The following is a 9,334-nucleotide window of genomic DNA, read 5'->3' on the forward strand; positions in this document are numbered from 1 at the left end:
GAACCGTTGATTACGGTATTTAATTAGTGTCATAATTAATGGCTAAGGCTTATGACCGGTGAATACTGATACACTTTTCTTATATCAAGTGTCACACACATTCGGTCGTGACTGCTGATGCCACCATCTGATGACGTCACGTCAGGCGACACATTTTGCTTCAGCGTTTTGCGTTCACTTTTTGCGGACACGTCAGCTGCCAACATAGCCTAGTAAAGATTTCGCATTCCTAAGGTAGCCACGGCTGCCGGCGTAGGGTGAGGAGCAAATATCAACAGTGCGGGCGGGCGACACTGGCAACGTTGGCGGCCAGCAAACGCTAGCAAGACCTCGCTTGCCGCCCTAGTGTCCCGAATGACGGAGACCTCCTAAATTACAACGCAATTCGAGCTTCCATTCCTGAAGCTCAAAATAATTCAAGACGTTGCTGGGGGCCATGCGCCATGCACAAGTCATTGTTTTAACTAGCCGCCATTCATGTTGTATTGAGAGGCGCCGACGAAAAAGGGCGCGGGAGAAAAGACAGGATAGGGATCCACACCTTCCATTAACGGCAAATAAGAAAAGCATTTATATGGGGACAATAGCTTATATAAACATAACCTCGGCCAGGGAGCGCACATGGGTATTTACAAAATAACTTAATGCCAGAAGTTGCGAACACGCAACCTGCAAAAGCTAAAACACCGCAACACCCGTCATGTTATTTGCGGAGTGGCGTGTTGGAGTTGGAAGGCCGCCGACCTAGCGCGTGGGTGGCCGGGGGAAGGGGGGGGGGGGATTCGGAGAAGGGTTAAACTTATCGTTCAGGAAAAGTTTCGTTGAGCAGAACATATTAGCGTCACCACATTTCCTGAGAAGAATCTGCAGGTAGTTTTTTTCTCAAGCACAGCAACTGGTCATCACGGATGGAGTGAGTAATGGCGTCTGGTTATTCATTATTGTCCCGAAGTAAGAGGTACTGTAGGGTTGGGGTAAGGGGTCGTGCACCTGTTGAATCGCTGATGACGAATCCTGATGTGTGATGTGAGGGTCGTCCACTCTAGGGTGAACACGCGGGAGTGAGGCTGCGCGCTGCGGACCGCCATTACGTCCGACACAGCTGCGTGTAGAAGCAAACTGTCGCAGGCGCAGAGAGACTTAGAGGTGGTGCTACGAGCAGTCTATCACTTCGCTTCGATGCGCGGCCTGGTCGGGTGGACTGACGGTCTGAAGGGCGCTGCCACGCTCCCGCGTCCTCACTCTATGAGTGGAAGGGTCTATACTTAAGGGTGTCTGAGTGCGTTTGAGGCTGTATTCGCCGTGTTGCCACAGTGATTAAAGCAACGCAATATGCCACATTTTCCTGATACCCTAAAGTCGTGCACGTTTATTTGGATCTTAAGTTTGACGTCGCGTTGTATAGACAAAAGTTCTTTGTGGGCTCTCTGCAGGCCAGAGCAAAAAAGGCCTTCTTCCCATATTTCTCTTCAGACTGCATGCCTATCCATTTTGGTAATTGTGATGTCTTGTATGAAGGCAGCGAAAAGGTCTCAGGAATGGCGCCCAGCTCCGCTTAAGTACCAGAGTGAAGACGATAAATGGTTGACTGCGTAATACGGTTGAATAGTATTGTAAAGCTGTAATTATTTTTTATGGACAAAGAAGGTTGTGTGCGGTTAGTTAGGAGCTTTGTAATATTAAATTTTCAGAGCAAAAATCTCAATTTGTCATCGTATACCTCCACGAAGCACGTTCGAAGCAAATTGCATGCTCAAGAAAAAGTTAACACTTTGTTAAGAACGTAAGGCAAAAAGGCAAAAAAGGTGTGGAGCCCGTACTGACGTCACTATTGCAGCTGCACCGAGCTTTTTTTTTTGGGGGGGGGGGGGGTCTGTATTGGGTAAGTGCAAAAGCTTTCTGGAAATAGATACAATCATGCACTTCACGGCGCTTAAGTTTACGCGTTAAATGTAAGCTTTCCTCAAAAAAAAAATCCTTGTGTGCCTTTCGACGTGGAACACGAGTCATGATGCTCCTGTTTCCCAGCGCGGGCTCCCCTTTGATAAGAGCAGCTTCGAGTCCACATGCAACGAATTAAAAGACACCAACATGGCCCTCTTCGCAAAGTCTACCGAGCATGAGAAAATTCCAGCCGCACGGAAGCGATTCGGACTCAGCTGCATCTAATGTGTTGGGACTGTACAATATATTGCTCTAATGAACTGCCTGTTTGGCTGCTTCGAAGGCCACTCTAGGCGCAACAAGGGAGTCGACCATAGAAAATATGCCCCTCAAGCAGCTAGCGCTATATTATGCTGAACTTACAGTCATAAAATATTTGCACTTATGGAATCAATAGCAGATTTTAGCGGCAGTTCTGATAGCGTCCGGAGCTACCGTTAGCCATCGCATTCAGAGAATGCACGAAACATTTACTGAACACAACGGGCGACATGCATGAGAATTTGGCTACAGCGCTGACCGCATTCAGTTACAATCGACAATACTTTGTGACTACCGGGTTGTTCTACACCTAATAAGCATTTACATCAAATGAAGCGCTTACGGTACAATTTACGGTAAGACTTTTTGCTTGCTTTCCAATTGGCGCCAGTGTGAAGACACCATAAGGCATAACTTCGTGTTGAGCCACTGCCTGTATATTATATTTTAACGAGCCAAAGCTTAGCAGGTCTTCAAATCTTAGCGGGCGCATGACAACCGGTCCTAATTGTGAATCCCATTATGTAGGGCTGATTAAGCATAACTGACTTCTTATTCAATAAAAAAACAAGAAAATCTTGCATGCATGATTCAATCTGTCGAGAATATAATAATATTTGGTTTTTGGGGAAGGAAATGGCGCAGTATCTGTCTCATATATCGGCGGACACCTGAACCGCGCCGTAAGGGAAGGGACAAAGGAGGAAGTGAAAGAAGAAAGGAAGAAAGAGGTGCCGTAGTGGAGGTCTCCGGAATAATTTCGACCACCTGGGGATCTTTAACGTGCACTGACATCGCACAGCACACGGGCGCCTTAGCGTTTTTCCTCCATAAAAACGCAGCCTCTACACACTCTACGGGCATCTACAGTTTGTAGTTTCGCTGAATATCTGACATGGCCAAGCAACTCAATCCCGCCGATTTAATCATGCTGTTGAGTGTACGGTGCCCTACCATCGCAAGGCTGACTGAGAAGACAGCCTTAACTGCTCCTGGTGTAACGCACCACAGACCATCTGTAGAGCCACTGAGCTCAAGACCGCCACGCAGCAGCCGAAATATGTGTTCCCGCCGGCCTGCGAGCTGTTTGTCGACACAGTTGACACGGTCGCGCCGACAAGTGCCCGCGCTGAGGAGCAAGCCGGGCACACGTTGCGTGAGTTATAGTGCGCCGGCATGTCTCATCTCGGTCCCGTTGGAGGATCCCTGCCTCAGGAGACCCTAAACGGCCTTTTCACCCGCACAGCTTTTCGAAGAAACTCTCCCTTTTGTTTGTGCGGGTGTGTGCCGACTGCGCGTATTCACCATGTGGTAAAGGGCGCCGCTTCTGGGCGACGCGCGGGAAGCCGGGAACACGGATTGTGCCTGGTCAGTGTCAGTGGCGCGCTTTCCGGACGCGGCCTTTATGTTATTTTTCTTGAAGTCAACTTGCGGCTTTGGCGGAGGCAGGCCATAGTTCCAGACCGGCGCGGAACGATATACACCTCAGCTACGCTCATTGCCCGAACTTGCTGTCAACGGCGGCACCGAGACGATTCTTCTGTTGGCCTTGTGTTTTTGTTTCTGCTGGCTGACGCCGTTTAAAAAAACAGGGCAAATGACGGTTCTGTTCGTGTGTTTGTATTCCTGCCTCGATTCATCAGCGCAGTCCAACTTCCTGAGAGGATGATGCTGTGTTACGATTGCGTTGCACTTTTCTTGCTTTGTGCCTTATCTTGTCACGTGGGTCTCGATGGAAGCACTGGAGGCCCGCCTAAATACACGTCCACAGGCGACTGTTACGTCACGAGGGGGCCGACCCAATCAGCGATGAGCTGAGGGGTTAAGAATAGATGTTGGCTGGAATCTGGGGTTCTCGCAAGGAGCTTTTGACCGGGAGAGCTCTGGCGGCTCCACTCTGTTGTTGCTCTATTCTGTCTTGACTGTATCATCCATGCTACTCTAATATACCGAAAGTTTTTCGCTTTACAACGAAAGTCGTCGGGATCATCCTTCGCGTAAATGCCAATCACAAGAACGGGCCGTAACGGCAACGAGACGGCCTGACCTCGCTACGCAACGGCAGCGAGGAGAAGAAAAGAAGGAACCTCTACTCCATCTTTCCAGGCTTTCATCATGTGCCCTCTGAATGCAGATGTAATGTATGTAATGCACCCGGCATGACCTTTATACCACTCTTGGACCTTATACCAGGAGGCCCTGAAAATAAACTGCACGAGGTCGGCGCTGAGTGAGACTGCTGCTACCGTTTTTGTGATATATAGGCCTGGACTACAGCCTCTGAAAGGACACCAGTCTTTGAGCACTAATAGATGCAGGAAGGCTGCAGGTGTGTATGGCGTCCTCCATATCGCGTGCACAGATCACTTTATTTATGGCATCATTAGCTCCAATCTTCACTCTCTCCCCATTTGTGGCCTTGCACATGCTTCTTTCCGGTTCCCTAGTGTAGAGCCAAACACTCAGTGTTACGTACGGCCCCTTTACTCGCAGTCAAGCTTCCACCCTCTCACTCTCAAAGCCCTTGAGGACAGCTACACGTGAAGACGCCGTACCTGATGTGAAGCTCATTCAAGATAAGAGACTCATAATCCACACGTCGTGTTGCAACGCTACCTTTCTATAGCATTCCTTGGAATTTCGCTGGTGTAATTAAAGAGATAAAGGAGATTGCATTTTAAAACTTGACTAGGCCTCGTTATTTCGCCTCTCACATCGGAGCCGACGACACCAGGAAGCCTTAATCTGCGGATTAGGACTTACCATTGCATTTGCAAAAAGCTCCTGTAAGAACTGCGTGAAAGCAGGATGAACTTCTTTCTCTGCTTCAGGCCAGATATCATCTTTCGCAAACCTCGCGTACGGCCTCTCAACAGGGATAAGGGGAAAGCACTTTGAACTGCTTTCAGGTGAATAGATTGCCGCCCATCTCCCTGGAGCTCACTTCGCCGCCTGGCTGGAAATGCATAAAGTGTCCCGCTTAGCAGTTTTGTTTGAGGGCAGGCATGGATGCCCGGCTCCCGAACGCAGGAGTGCACGCGTATAGTAAGCGCGTACGAGCGCATGTGTGCAATTGTCTTTGGACGCTGTGTAGAGGCAAGCGTAGACACTCATATCGGTGGCATGCATGTGATGCGTTTGAAGGAACGGGGAGGGCCTAGCATGGTGTTTTCGATATTTTCTGACTTGATTATACGAGTAGAGTTTCAGTGCCCATTTCATCATGGTCCTTATTTTCTCCTTCCATTTACATTCCACTCCCTTTCAGAGATCTTGAAATTTCTCTTTGTCACCCAAATTATTTGTCTTTTCCGCAGCGCACTCTTTATCGTACTAGTAATAAGTTGCTTAGGCAACGTTGCAACACCGTCAGTGAAATCCCATTCCTTCACTTTATTCACCTTCTCTCAGAAAGAAATGTATATTCCCAGTTTCTCCATTTCCACGGCGGCCCCATTTTTATGGAGGCGAAAGCGACTAAGGGCTATGAGAGGTCCACGGGCTTTAAAGGATCGCAGGTAGTTTAAATTATCCCGAAGGCCTCCACAGCAGCGTCTCTCAAAGCACCTCTGCCGGTTCAGGGCGTAAACGCCAACAGTACGCATTATTGCGCGACTTGATTTCCTCATCATATTATTGCAGATCGATGGAAACAAAGGATGAAGAGCAGAATAGGTAAGAATAAAAACTGAAAATAAAATTGAAAGAACGTCGAAACAGGCGCTGTTTTAAAAAAGTGTATATACAGAGCGACTAAACGAGCACGCACAACGAAGTTAACACAGCAAAAGAAGCGTCAAAGAGTGCTAAAGGGCATTAGGAACTCATCTAGGTACTTTACCGGAAATGCAAGCGAAGGTTTTGTGGCACACGTGTTCTAGTACTTAAGTAGGTGTTGGTGACCTTCCTGCAAAACTGATGGCGCTGCTCAAACGCGATCGTAACGCTCTTCGAATACGGCAAGCAACGTGCGGCTAAATGAACACGAAAGGTATTGCAAAAAATGGTGGCAATTTCGCTACACAGTGCAATTTAGGCTAAGAAAGGGATAATGAGCCCGCTTCAGCGCAAAAAGTACACAAAGCTACCTGTATCACCACAATGAACAAAAATTGGCACAGGGACAAAACAGTGCAGTGCTGTGCGGTGCAACCCGTGGGGAGGGGTTATATATGATAGTCATAAGCGCACACGGGGGCAAAGCCCGAAATCCATACGACAGTGGCGTTGTTATTAAGTTAGGTTACGTTATGTGGCACGGTACTTTTTGCCCATTTTCAGCTTTCTGTCAGTAATGTTCTGTTCAACTGATATTTAGCTTTTCAAACACTTTATATACCAGTTGTCTAAAGTGTGACCGCGCAGCCTCACATTTAGAAACTGTCTAGTGGTTCGAGTCGTATGATTACTACGTGAGAATCAGACTTCACCACGGATCCAGGCATTCGAAGGTAGTTAAACGACTATTTGGGCTGCCTTCAGAGCTAATATCAGTTCATCAAAATTTGCCCCCCAAGGTAAGTTTAAAACTGGACCCAAAAGCGAAAAATAAAATGAGTCTCAGGTACGGCTCAATTTCGTTTCTCAGATGCCTACATTCTGAGTGCATACTGAAGGAATAGTAACATCATTAAACCCAAGTAAGGAAGGACTTCATAACGACGAGTTCTGCCTTTCACACTCTTGAAACAACGCTTCACCGAACTTCGCAGCGCTTTCTTGTCGTCGTGCGTTTTTTTTTCTGTGCTCTTGCGCCGTCGTTCTGTATATTACTTGTGCTATTTTGTCACCATGCTATTTTTTTCTAGTTCTGTTTTGTCCCTGGGTTGTTTTTTTGCATGCGGTTTTGACTGATGCTGTTTTGTCGCGTACTCTACTTTCATAGTGCCCATTGCACCTGGATACCATTTGAGCACTATCTTTAAGATCATTCGCCGCGGTTTTCCGATGGTTCGCACTGTAGTTTGTGGAGAACGGAAGGTAAAACCATTCTGTGTTTAAAAGCTATTAAAATATCTCCAGTGGCTAACTTCTTTTGATGAACAAAACATCAAAAATCATTTAATTCATTTCAGTCATTCGTTGCTCCCAGTTTCAATTCGTACCAATGAAAAAACGATCAGAAAACTCTATGTAGCTGTGCTTTTCAGCATGGACTTTAAAACTTTTTTGTGCGTTTTTATGGTCTTTCTGGTGCGAGATTTCTGCTTTTTAAAATCAGAGTCCTGGCTAAAACCTCTTCTACTTCTTCTTTTACAGTATATCATTCGAGCGGGCCTAGGTACGAAGGATCACGTGAGAGAGTCTCAACAATACGCAACCTGTGCACTTGTTGTCACAGATATTTAGCAATGCCACCTTTAATAAGCAAGTTTACCTGGTACCACAAGAAGTTTTCGAACTGCCATCGTAAGGCCAACTTAGCGCTGTTGCAGACAATGGAACTGATTTAGAGTGGTCATTATTACCCTCGCGCTATAAATAATTGTGAACGCATTACAGGCTTCCAGTGTTTACAGGGTTCACAGTCCTTTCACTTCCTTAGCATGATTTTTGTCTCCTCTACGCACAACGGCCAGTCTTTCATATCAGGACGAGCATCCCGAACCCGTCACCGCCAAAATCATCACACTTTGTTTTATGGGTAATTTTGTCTAATCCTTTCTCGGTGTGTAGCTGCGACCAGGGACGAAAATAAAATTCAAATTAGTTTCGAAACGCCGCAGAATAAGTTCCTCGCGGTGCGTTGCATTCCTCTCATGCCATTCTTTACCTAAATTCTGCGTAGCAAGTAATTCAACTGACAGCACTGGACAAGAAATGGAGACGGGAAAGGAAAGCTTGTATAGTTTACCCCATCTTCTGGTGTTGAACCTTTGTCAAAGATGCATTTTGTGCAGCTACATTGGCGTTTAGAAAAAAAATTAAGAAAACACTATGCCCCCTCTTGTGGTACACATTGCGAGTACCACTACAAAGGTGTAAGGGTAAATTATCACTAGGCAGCAGTGCAGCCGAGGTGAGCAAATTTTTCGGTTAGGACACGTTCCGCCGACAACGGACGCATTTACCTCGGAAGGAATTCTCCCGAACAACTCTCCGTGCAAAAAGTTTTATTTGAAAAACTAGGTCGTGGAGGCAAAGATTTAACGCACTACTAATACCACTCACCTCTAGGATGCTTTTTATATGTTTCTTAATCAGAGGAATATATTCTGCACAATAAAAAAAAGCCAGTCGAATAGGAGCGGTCCGCTCGAATGACGCGAGAGATCCTGCAGCTGTCAGCAGTTTGAGGCTTCGATTACTTCCTGGTCGCAGCGGACAAGGTCAACGTGTGCAAGAAAGTGATTTCCTTGTGCAGCTTCCTCTTTCCTGGGCTTCGTCCAGATGGTTGAAGTACTCACCCAGCTGTTCGTGAAGAACTCGTCAACCACACCCTCATCTTTCCCGACACTGCGACCACTTACCCGAATGACGTTTTATATCTAAATGATCCCTCACCGGGCTTTCACACCCTCAGTTATCCATTTGTTGGTTACACGGCCTCTCCCAGCCACCCGTGCAAACACCAACTGAAGTGGATCAGTGAATAAAGGATTCAGCTGCAGCAAATAGAGCTGCATTGTTGATGCTTACCAAGGTAACCGCTCATCTTTCCAGGCGTGCAAATATTCATTAATTTCCTTCTTTTTGTATCCCAGCTGCGAGTTTTGCTGCGAGCAGCATTTTATTCTTCACACTATTTCTCATTTCACCTAATTAACGCCACCGCGTAGTCATACAGAAGTTGCGTCGAAATGAGCACAAAAATAGTTTTCTGGTTTCACCTCTTTGTCCTTACAGTTAAAAATGCCAGTCCGCTAATTATTTTTTTCCTAGCACGCTGGCATGCTGTATATAATTATTACTAACCTTGCGACTAATGCATTCTGGGCAATTCATGCGCAAATTTTGCCCATACCTTTGGCCACATAATTATCTTATTGTTTAAACAAAACAAGGAATCCAGCGTTGTTCTTCAATGAAAATGTGTTCTTCATGGAGACAAATCACCACCTATCAGCCCAGTTTGCATAAATTTTTTTCTGTCGTCTAAGGTAATGCCACGACAAGGGACTTTATTTCA

The sequence above is a fragment of the Amblyomma americanum genome, chromosome 2, assembly GCF_052857255.1.
Source record: "Amblyomma americanum isolate KBUSLIRL-KWMA chromosome 2, ASM5285725v1, whole genome shotgun sequence".
In the NCBI taxonomy this organism is placed as follows: Eukaryota; Metazoa; Arthropoda; class Arachnida; order Ixodida; family Ixodidae; genus Amblyomma; species Amblyomma americanum.